The sequence below is a fragment of the Anser anser genome (assembly GCF_964211835.1).
Source record: "Anser anser genome assembly, chromosome: 17".
Classification (NCBI taxonomy): Eukaryota; Metazoa; Chordata; class Aves; order Anseriformes; family Anatidae; genus Anser; species Anser anser.
In genome coordinates this window covers 6,228,958-6,241,229 of record NC_139738.1, presented here as the reverse complement: position 1 = coordinate 6,241,229, position 12,272 = coordinate 6,228,958, and the positions used below count along the sequence as shown (strand labels likewise).

At 45.1% G+C, this 12,272-nt stretch overlaps 2 protein-coding genes across 2 annotated transcripts in view; both read right to left on the bottom strand.

The window, feature by feature from the left end:
* Positions 1–12,272, bottom strand: part of PRDM2 (PR/SET domain 2) — a 182,494-nt gene that overhangs the window by 52,971 nt on the left and 117,251 nt on the right. The window lies entirely within an intron of this gene.
* KAZN (kazrin, periplakin interacting protein) overlaps positions 1–12,272 on the bottom strand; it is a gene marked incomplete at its 5' end in the record, with an annotated part of 186,524 nt that overhangs the window by 134,377 nt on the left and 39,875 nt on the right. The window lies entirely within an intron of this gene.

The window sequence follows — 12,272 nt, the reverse complement described above, 5'->3', positions numbered from 1 at the left end:
AAATATGTTGACATGGAAGCATTAGCTGCAAATATTACTCTTCATAAATTCATCTGATATTAGCATTCACAAAACCCCAGCTGAAGCTTCTGTTACGAAACAAGCCTGTAAGCCTTCTCCCCTAAGATCTGGCAAATCTAAAGAGCAGCATTGCATAGCCATGAAGAAAGCAAATTACTCAAGGTCAGGTAGCAGGTCATTGCTAGAATAAAAATACAAAAAAATTAGCCTCCTGGCTCCCAGCTCAGAGACCTGCTCCCTGCATGTGCTGGGTCCCAGATCTTCAGACCACACAAAAGGCACAAACAGGTAAAAGTGGCTTTTTATTTATTACTTAGGGTACAGAGAGCAAGACCATCAACTACAATAGCACTTATTTTATCTCTGCATGATTATCAGTGCTTGAAACCCTGTTAATCTTTAAAATTCTCTCCCCCAGGGTCAAACCCCAGGTATTCTGTATGGGATTCTGCTCCCAGTCGTGTGGCAGCACATCAGAAATCAGAATCGCCATGTTTCACACAAGTCCCCTAGCAATTTTATGCCTTTTATGATGCTGCAATTTACACAGGCTCTAACGATATGAACTAATGACAAAATTTATCTCTGCACAATGAAAACCTTTGCATTTCTACCGATTTGGAAAGTCTGTGACGCAATCAGCTTTCAAACCATCGCAAGTGGTGAGCTTTCATCTTTACTGTAGGCTCATTAAATAAATGAGGCTCAAGTAACTCTTCAGAGTATTTTCTTTCTGCCAGTGTCTCACGCAGCAAAAGCCCTCGATAAGCTCGTGGCTTCCAGCAAGCTGAGCCGTGCCTCATATCGCAGACCCTGCTCTGCTCCGGCTGCTTATGCATAACGCAATGTGTTATTTCGGACTACCTGACACACTGATTTCAAGAACATCAGGCAACTGAAATACATTCAACCTAGTTCTGTCCAAAGAAGATCTTACCACGAAATTCAGAGTGGCAAAGACTGGCCAGAAACCACTCCTGTTCAGGAGCAAAGCTTCCCCAGACGGTCCACAACAAAGAACGGGTACGTCTGCACAAGGCAGGGGTGAAAGCACAGAACCATCCTCACCGACAGCGTTTGCTTTGGAAGGACTGAACGCCCCGAAACAGCATCCTCCTCCTGCACTCCCACAGGAACATTTTCCTTGCTTTGCTACCCTGAGATCAAACCAAAGGGAACTGCAACACAGGCTTGCAACTCATCCAGTGAGGTCTGCATGTTGCCCTTTGGTTCCTGGTTTCCTTGCACAAGGCACAAGTTCTGCACCAAAACCCAGGACAATATTTTTAGTTCTCTGACCAAAATCCTCTGGAAATTCCCTGTGTACGCTGTCTGTACTCAGCCAGTGTTTTCTCTTTCCCACAGACAATTGCTGTGCTCTGTTCACACCGCTAGAAATGAGGGTTTGCCAGCACAAAGGCTACAAACCTCTGCACATCGGGCAGGATTCACGCCAGCAAAGGGTGCTGGTGTGATTCCTCCAACAAAAATGAAAGTAGGGAAATAAAAGCCACACGAAGCTTTAGCCTTCTTAGAGAAATTAGTTTTATATCTTGAGAGGAAGAATATCAGGGTGTAGCATTCCTCCATTCGTGTGCACACAGGGGTTGCTCCCGTGCCATACAACTTTCCATTTTACCAAAAATCAGATGGCCTTCAAGCAAAAGCTTACATCTTCCGTTACTAAATAATAATTTTACTCACGGGTGGGATTTATCCCCAGCACTCCTAGGCAGCCCCCCAGCTCCGCCAGACACCAAGTCCTGAAAGCCGTTGTCCCAGCACCAATGCACGAGCTCTGAGCCTGTCCCATCCCTCCTGACCGGTGAAGAACTGAGGACGGATCCTTTTTTTTTTTTTTCATACACTGGAGTTTTGACTTGCACCACGAGCGTGCTTCTGCTGGGGGTGATGTGAACATCGACCCGAGCCCTCCTCCAGCTGGTGGCCTCACTCCACTTCTGTGCTGAGACCAGAAACCAGGACGCGGAGCACTTCTCTCAGCCTTCACGTTTTAAAGTAATTAAACCCAAACAAAATGATATTATCTAAAGTTATTTTAACCTCCTTGTCTGAAGCGACAGCTCCATATTCCCCATTATTTTCTCTTTCACCCTTTGGGAAGTTCAGTGTTGTTTGTGCAGTCTGGGGCGCATTAAGCTCTGGGGGGCAAATGCTTCTCTCACTGGTAACTTTCCAAGTCTAGAGAGATGCCACAGATACCAGAAGAAATATTTTCCAGCATGAATGCAGAAAAAACAGAACAGCATTTGACTTGTGATGATTTTATAAGCTTTTAAACTTTGCTTAACATGCAGACAATGGAAAACCGTGAAAACAAAGCAGCCTGAGTCTTCTTTGGGGAAGTAAAACACCAGTTTCTGAACCTCCAGCTACCAAAGCAAAAACAAAAAAGGTATAAATAAATGTCTACTCCTGACACACATTTTCTGGGAGTCCTGTGTCACAGCCTCCCATGGTCCCCTATCATATACGCAGAGATACCTGGTACTTCTCATCCAAATGAAGAGGAACTCCCTGCCTTGTACACACTCAAAATCTAAGCGAGAAGGCTAATGCGGGAGACTTTCCATCCCTCTCGATGCTAGGCTGTAACTATTTCTGCTGAGCAGCACTTCACCAAACCTGGCAATTTCTTTGCAAATACGTAACACGAGATTAAAAAAATCTGACTACGGACCTGAAATATAAGCATGGGTATGTTCTGCTCAGTTTCAAAGGCATCTTGATGCCTTTAAAAAAAAAACAACACACAACACCACCATTATTTTCCCTCCCCGTATCAGTCCTCATGGCTTCAGGTTGATAGTACATCAGTAACGCCATGAGCGAGACAAGCAGCTACGTAAAGTTACAGCTACCAAAGCCCCATCAGCTTCCCAGCTTTTCCCACTCCAATTTCGACGTTTCCTCACTGCAAGGACCAATTTCAAGAGGTGAAGAAACCGTAACAATTCTCCGTTACTTCTTTGACATCACCTACAAGATAAGAGAAAAGGATGTATTTTGGTAGGGCCGCTTGTTGTGGCCGCTGCCATCCGAGGCACCGCACAGCACAGGTTTTTGGGCAAGGACCATTTGCCACCCCCAGAAGCCACAGCGGGTCATCAAAGCTTTTTTTCTTGCAGGGCGCTTCAGGGCACGAATCCCCAGAGACCAAAGGACGTGCAGGGGAGAAAGGAAATTGCCTTATTGCTTTTTGTCAGAGATTAGGGGAAAAACACGCACACGCATCTATATACCCATACACATTCATGCCAACTACTGGTTCGAGGAAGAGGCTGAAGCAATTAAGTTGTTCCAGGAGATCCCATTTCATACTCTCCAGCTACTGCCCAGATGAATGCAAAATAAAGTGTAGGTGATATATCCTGAGATCTACGGGCAAAAGCCAGCAAAGCCTAAAATTAATTCTCACTAGCGGGACTGACTAAATGAAAGACGACACACACGGTAATAATTTTAACAAGGGACGTGGAGAAAGGATCCCTGGGCTCTTCACCTGACTCTGTGGCAAAAAAACTCAAGAAGATGTTCAAGCCGGACTTTTCTGCAAGCAGTCAGCACTTGTCACTGCGGCTGGAGATGTGCTCCCACTGAGAGAAAAGGCAACAGGCGTGCGGAGTGCACCGATCCTTTGAAAATCTGTCCCACCGAGCACAGAGAAGTCTTTAATGTGTGGGCTGCCAGGGAAAGCCTGCCTCTAATGAGTGTTTCTGACTACCCAGCGAAAGGCACTGACGTGTGTGGGCAAATTGTGCAATTCATTGTGGCCTAATATTACAAAACAGCTTCTCAAATAACAGCTACGGGGTTGGGTTTTGCGGAGAGGAAGAAATATTCCAGGCGCTTTGGGCCTTTCCTTTACCACCCCTCCCGACTCTACCCACACCACCACGCCGGTCGCCCACAGATGTCCACAAGACTCAGGTCCCCCGAAGCAACCGCTGTGTCCAGGAGGGAGCTTCCTCATCCCACAGGACACGTCTCAGCTGATACCTCCTTTGGATGGGAAGGTAAAACTGATCTGGTCATCCTTTTGACTTTTTTTTTTTTTTAACAGTCGAAGACCAATCTTCTCTGTGATTTGAGCACCAAGAAGAATGACCCCGCTCATATGAAGCCATATGAGGAATCACAGCGGGTTCTCAGACCCTCTCTCAGAGCCTCAGCAACAACTGCATCCCTCTGCACAGGTTTGAGGAGAAGCTGGGACTGCTCTAGTGAAAGCTGCAGCCCCCAACCTGGGACCACCCCAGCGCCCCGCAGGTGTAGGCTCTGACACTGAAGGCACGTTGGGGTTACAGCACGTGGCAGTGTTCCAGCTGCGTACAGTGTATGAAAAGATCTTTGTGGAGCTCAGCTGTAACTGATGCCTGACCTTACATATGTTTCTGAGGTTGCTTAAAGGGTCTTTTGCTGAGTCCAAAAAAAAATCCAACGTGCAAGATAGGCAACATTTCGGTTTTGCCTGATAAACGATTCTCATTAGGAAGCGTTTCCCACTGTAGCGTTTGCTAATTGCACTTGGACACATCCATGAATTTATTCACTTACTAGTAGAAGAAATCTGCCTTCATGAAAGCGAAGCTCATGACAAGCGTTCCCCCTTCTCCCGTACCAGCAAGGCACTGGTTGAACACCTCGCACTCACAGATGGGAAGCTGACCTGCAAAGCCCACGGCCATCACGATCCCAAGGCAGCATCTGAGCGAACCGAGCCCGTTCTCCTTTCCCTGAGCTGCCATGCACCTTGACAGCTGGAAAATACGCTTTGCAGCATCTGCTCCATCCATTTGCTTGTGATATTGCTATTTACATGACCCAACCTTTCACTCTTGCTGTGTGCAGAATCATCAGGAAGACCCAGATCTGAAACGCTCCATAAATACTTTCTCCTGGAGCTGGTATGAAGAGTCCCACAGATTTTTCTTTCCATTGTAGTCTTTAACTTGTTTCAAAGGAGGCATTCAATGAGCCCCCTCGCAGGAATAATTTACCACACCATTAACTGAAGAAAAAATATCTGGTGTCTACATTAGGGGCTCAATCACCTTTCAGAGAAACACTGTGAAGAACTCATTACAGTAATTACTAATGAGCTGGCCTCTTTGGACTGTAAATATTTTCTATGTAACTGGCAAAGAGCTGCATTCACAGCTTCCCAGATGCAGAAGAAAGCCATCAGACCAATAAATGGCCCTGCAGCTCCTGAGGAAAACATGCCCAGAAATGAAGCTGGTCATTTTTTCAGCTTATTAGTTTCTCCTTACCAATCTGCCCTTTTTGGAAATGAAAAATGACATCAAGAAGTGGAGCTTTGTGGGGTTGCGACAGCTCTTTAATAATCAAAGTGTTTTATTGAGACCTCAGGGTTTTGCTTGTTGTTGTTTTAATGTTGTGAGAGCTTCTTTCAAAGCTGGATTTTTAAGTATTTCCATTAAAATGTCAATTTTAAACTATCCGTAAATACGCAGGTACATTCTGAATCCAGCAATCTGGAATCAGATTCTGAAATTTCTCATGACATCGCCCCTACACTGAAAAGCATATATCCTAGTACAAAGCAGCAAAAGGATGAGAATTTTGGAGCCATGCTTTGAGGACAGATGTCCACGTTCCCCTTAGAGAAAAAAAGGCCAGATGTAGAAGCTTGGGCACATTCGGAAATTGACCTTTCCTTAATCCATGCCCATCTGCATGGACACACTGACAAATGGGCACCTGGCTCCCAGCTAGGGCGGCAGCTCAGGACTCCCAACACAGAACAGAAATTGTCCTTTGCTAGAAGACAGAGAGCCGTTGGGTTTTGGAGAAGAGGGTTTGATTGTGCTGTGAGGGTGGGTATATAGTGGTAACATAACCACCATAAGTCCAAATCTTCCTGTATTAGACACCGTGTCAGTACCTGCCTGTTCCCGGTACTGCCTGAATGGCTATAGCCACAAAAAGGAAGAATCATTGTGAGCGAGATGGCTTCCATCTGAGTCCTGAACATATAGTGCAAACATCTCCTGAAACTAAAGAGTGCTCCTACCAAAGTCACAATTTATGCAGTTGTTTGTTTAAAAAGTCTTCCAAATGTCCTATTTGAGCACCAGTTACCTGTGATTTCCATCTGATGCTCAAAAACTCCAGAGGTTTTGTATCCGAGATAGGTCTGCACTGAACAGGGGGAGAAAAGCTCTTGCATTTTGCTATGGCTTTCTGCTTTTTTATCAGCCCTCTGGAAAGCACTGTGCTTTGCCTCAGTTTCTTTATCTCCAAATCAGGGCTAACGCCCCAGAGGAGTGAGGTGAAGCTCAGTGTGGAGTTTGGCTAAATTTTTAAAAATTAAAAAACTTGGTGTTTACTCTAGCTAAAATACTGCCTGGGGTCATGTAGAAAATGAACAATAAATTTCTATTCTGGCAACAGCCTTGCCAGAGCTATGAGAATATCAGAGAGCTGAAGAAGTGCTCCCATGCCTGAAAACTTGACTTTCCCTCCCCAAGCTCTATTAGTTACACTAATAAATAACACACTGCCACTCACTCCAAAAGAAAGACCCAAAATGAAGATAAATTCCTCCACTGTGTTTATGCTTATGACAGGGAGAGCACAGAATAAAGCAGCCGGTGAGGGGTCCTGCTGCTCCTGCGGTGCTTTGAGCAGAAGGAGCCCACGGCTCCTCCAGCAAATTTGGACCTCACCAAACTTTGTCAGCCTGACTATTGTTGTTCTCAGAAATATTTGAGATGCTTAACTCCCCAGAGAGCTGCAAGCTGCCATGCCAGGAACATTGTCAGACTTGGAAAAACGCAGCAGGCACGATGCCAAACCGGTAAATCTAACTCCTGCAGGAGAAACTCACTTCAAATTCGCCAAGAACCAAAAAGCCCTTTCCAAAGCCAGACGACGTGGTGGCACCCGGCTTCAGAGCTGCTGCTCTCGTGTTTCTGCTGGGTAACCATTTACTTGTCATCTCTTTAGCTAATTGTGCAGCTATTATATTTCATAAACAATAGCTACTTTATTTAGACAAAAAGGAAGCGGCCGACGAAAATGCTGCACGCCAACACAACGGCAGCATGGGCCAGACATCCAGCTGCTCCGAATTGACTTCAGAGGAGTGAGGTCCAGCTGCGCTTGCAGCTGGGATGGTGGTGCTGGGCTCTGGAGAGCCTACAGCAGCTCCGGTTGCCACTGTGCCCAAAATTGACTCCACCGTCTTGGATAGGTCACCTAAACCTTAGTGCTCCAGCCTCCCATCCGTAAATCCAAGGACTGGAGCACACAGAAACATCATAAAACACAAACACAAGATGCCACCGCGGGTGAGGGACTCGCGTGGCTTTTCCCTACCGTTCAACTACAAGTTATGAATTGTTCTGATTTAACAAGCAGCTCCTGGCATAAACAGGATGCTCCGTCTCCTTGGTGTCAAAGGTGGAAGAAAACACTTCCTGAAGGGAATTTAATAAATTGCAGGGCTTTTCTGGGTTTTGAATAAAATCAAATTGTTAGAAGACAACTGAGCTTGATTTGTTTCCCACCAAACATCTGGAAGTATGTGAAGCAGTGCCCTTGTGAGTGTTGAGAGACTAATGAATATCGTCTTGCCAATCTGCCGGGGTTGCAACAATCAGAGAAGGTCACCAGAAGTCCTGAGACTGGCTTAAAAAATCACAAGATATAAAAAATAAACAGACAAACTGCGTATTTTTGCTGATGCTTTTGAGATTTTCCTTTAGCCCTTAAGTTTTCACTTCTCCTAACCTGATGGTTAGAAACTTAAAATATAATTAAAAAAAAATCTGTATTTGCTGCGTATGAAAAATAGCAACAATTATGACGCTTGCAATGAAGTCATGAAAACTGGCAACCTGCAAATCTCTCTTTGAAAGTGTCTGTGTTCACTGTTCATAGCTGAAAAAAGGGATGGAGGATACTGTTAAAGCAAGTATTTAAATTTCCTTGGAAGACTTCTTGAGCTGCTTAAAACCTTAAGAAGTGACACTAAGAAAATGCTGGGTTTAGCAATTCTATCCTCAAAAAAAAAACAAAAACCTACATTGGCATAGCATTCTAAAAAGCTAAAATTCAAACACTGGAAGCACACAATACAAGCTGAGTACAGTAAATCAGATGGTCAAGTTTTATCAGGTGCTCACACAATACCAGCTGTCTCAGTGAGCCTGGGAGGGGGGTCTGGGTCCCCTGCAGATAAAGGTGACACCGAGGATCACACCAGATGCTACATCTGCGCTGATGCTGCCAGCAGAGCCACCCACCATCAATTTCTGCCCTGCTCAGTGTCTCCTACAGCATTCCCTTTGCATTCCAGACCCGTACTCCATGAAGCGCACAAATACTATTTCCTTGTTTTACAGACTGAGAAATCCAGGCCTTTTTTTCTACATTTAAAACACTCAACTCACATGAGAATGTCATCTGTGGATGTACCATGCCATGGATGTTTTGGCTTATTTGTAATTTATGTTATTTTGACATTACTGTGGTCAGTTACTGCCTAATTCTAACTGGTAGCCATCGATCCGCTATGTCCAGTAACACCAAACATATTTATGTGGAATAAAAATAAGCATCTAGAAATATATTCATACAATCAAAGTTAAAATGAAACTATCTTCAGTATTTAATAGTCCTGTCACAATTGTATCTTTGGAACAAAAGCTTCACATTCAAGACACTTCTTCAGTGTCATTTATTTTCATGGGCACAGACCTGAATAAACTCCTCCTAAAATAAAGCAGATTTTTCAGACTGGTATTTAAACTTATTCTTTCTCTTAACTATGTCTATAAAACGTAGCAAGAGAGTATCCTCTGTAAAGAATATTATCCTGTGATCAACTATGTCTGTATGCACAGCTTCAAACTCAACTCGAGTGGATTTCCATACAGCGAGAACAAGTAACACAAGCCGCGTTCCTAGAAAATCTTTCATGTCTCAACTTCTCCAGCGTAACAGTGCACCCAGCTTTACTCCAAGCAGTCGAAAGTGACAGGTTTAACTTTCCAGAAAATGGGATTTCATCAACTCTAAGATAAATGGGAAACACAACCTACAGCAAAGGAAACTATTCTTGCTACGCTCCTTCGCAAGAAGAACAATGATGCAAGTTTTGCTTTACATTCATAGGAAGCTCCTGCCCACAGCCAAAATAAAGGTATCGAAAATTTTGAAAGGCATGTCCATTGTGAGATTTCACTTAGAAAACAAACAAGTCTCGATGATGTCTAAGCACATCCCCAGATCGTGTTCAGAATAGCATTTTAACAAAATTTCGTGCACACTTTCTTTTCAGTGATGTTTTCATTCCATGCGAGCATGATCATTTGTCAAAATTATGACATTTCCAGAAAAAAAAAAGGAACAATCAGAGCATTCAATACTAATTACATAGTATTCAAATGCTACTCCCATTTGGACTCATTATTTTTTGTTTATTAGGTTTTCTAGATGCTTCTGTTAAGGTGCTTTTACCTCTGCTGCAATTGGTGGGATTTTTCAGCAGGGAGTGAGCACCTCGTAAGTTTTTTCATGTGGTAAAGCCTCATGGAAGAGTTTAAGTACATTTTTTTTCTTTCAATAACCAGTGGTAAAATCATGTATTTCTAAACTTTCTAACTGAAGAAGGCACTGTCTTCTTTGTTTTGACTTTTCTGGCTTCTGTGATTTAGCTTTGAACCTTGACATCACCATCAACCCTCACATTTATGTCTAGATCACAAACACTGTGCTTGTAAACATTCACTGGTGGCATTTATTTTAGCGATCAGAAAGCACGAGAAAACCAAATATCCCTGGAGACAGGGATAACATATATTGCATTAACCTCTTTTCCTCGTTTTCATCTGTAGCCTTTGCAGCAAGATTGTTTGGCAAGGCAATGAAATTAAACTTTTATAAAGTACAAGAGGAGTAACTGTCACCAGTATGGAACTGGGGAAGCAGCACTTCGCAGGCGGTGCCTGGAAGGACTGGGATTTTCCACCAGTTGTGTTCCTGTGCCAAGCCCAAGCAAGGAGCTGGGATGGAAGCCAGGCACCCGGAGAGATGAGAGCACTGCAATGCCTCGGCGGCGTGTGAGGCAGGTAAACCCAGACCAGCAGCAGAGCAGGAGAGGAATGAAAACACTCTCCTCAGTAACACAGAGCAGTAGGTAAACAGAAAAGGTTTTGACTGAAGTGTTGAAACCCCTGAAGTGACTCACAGACCTCATTTCATTCTCAAACACACCCGCGGTTCTTGGATTCCCGAGTCTTGGAGTAATGGTGGCATTTTGGCACCTAACTTGCTTTTGAGGACGGAGCTTAAATGCTCCTGAACCAGCAGCAATTCTGGGTGTCCAGCCCCTGATGGGTGGGAGACCTCAAAGTACATTAACTTGCTGCCTGGGCTGCAGCTGCAATCAGTGCTGATATTTCCTAACGAAAATAGGTATCATCTGTAAAACCACCTGTGATCGTCAGTAGACATGCATGAGGACAGCATTGTCCCAATATGCACTACCTGCTGCTATGGCCGAGCTACCCTCAAAAACCCTAAAACCGATCGGCACATCCTGCAGTCTCATTTTTTTGGAAGCCAAGCACCTATAGCACTGTCTGTCTTTCCCTGTGCAAGAACCCCTTTAGGTTGTCAGCAGAAACGACTTAAAGTTTCTGAGAGCCTTTCATCTTCCCAAGACCCCCCAAACGTGCTGAAACAACAGGAACATTAGAAGTTGGTTCGCCCTGTTAATAACCCAGCCCGTCACTCCATGCTCTCCCCCGGCAGCTGCCTGAGGGAACGAGCATTTCCTTCTGTGCAGGCATTTTGATGGATGAAGAGAAAGTATTTCATTTTGGCACTTGATTGACAGAGAGTGTCCCTGTTAATTACGGCCAAAAAGACAGAGAGAGAGAGAGAAAGGAAAATGATAATACAGCTCCACGAACTAATTTTGGTGTCACAGTTAGCGGGTTCTTAGAAAATGCAGAGGCTGAGCTAAGATCGCACAGTGCGAGGGGTTTATTTACTCTCTTTCTTATAAAGCCAGGGTAAGATCAGCATCAAGGCTGCCGGAGTTCAATATTAATATCAAACCTTGTATGCTCAGACTTGTACAAATATGAAACAACTTCCCAAATATTTCCAGCTGTGTAGAAGCCACCTCTACTCCCACCAGCAGAACTCCAAGGTGGACTTCACCCCTACCTATACCAGCGTAACGCAGATTGATGCACCTCCATCTCCCCTTGCATTTCTCCTTCTGAACATCTTGCAACCATTTCAAGTACAAGGCTGACGGGGGCTGAGCTGGCGATGCCTGTGACAAAGCTCTGTGCAGACACCTAAGCTGGCAGCTTGGGGAAGGGAAGAGCACTGAGAAAACCTTGGCACAAAAAGGACCCCTGATCTTTTAAACCTTATCCTCTTCTCCTGCTTTCAGGGTCAAGAGCTTCACTTCCATCGTACGAGGAGCGGCTGAGGTCACTGGGCCTGTTCAGCCTGGAAAGGAGGAGGCTGAGGGGAGGCCTCATGGCGGCCTACAGCTTCCTCATGAGTGGGAGCGGAGGGGCCGGCGCCAATCTCTTCTCTCTGGTGACCGGCGATAGGACCCGAGGGAATGGTGTCAAGCTGTGACAGGGGAGGTTCAGGCTGGATATCAGGAAGAGGTTCTTCACCAAAAGGGTGGTCACGCACTGAAACAGGCTCCCCAGGGACACAGTCACGGCACCGAGCCTGTTGGAGTTTAAGAAGTGTTTGGACTGTGCTCTCAGTCATACGGTCTGAATTTTTGGGTAGACCTGTGTGGGGCCAGGAGTTGGACTCGATGATCCTTGTGGGTCCCTTCCAGCTTGGGATATTCTATGATTCTACGATTCATCCATACACCTGAAATCACGGACAGAAAGGAAGAGCCAGAGAAACTGCGCTGCTTGTCCTGTGTCAAACAGAACACCCAGAACAGACTTGGACAAAAAACATTCCTTTACGTGAAGTCACCTGAGGTCTCTAAGGGTTCGCTGGTGATTCACAGACTCCCTATGTGCAAACATCAGACCAAGGGATGACCTGCTCCACCAGGACACAGCCGTCTCTGCACTGGTGGCTTGAGGGAACCCCTGCAGCAGGGACCTCGGGTTTCACGCACCCCATTAGACAGAAAACAGCCCCAAGCTGCTTTTCTGCCTCCTCGCAGAGGCAGCGTTCTCTCACCTGAACGGCTGCCTCTGCAT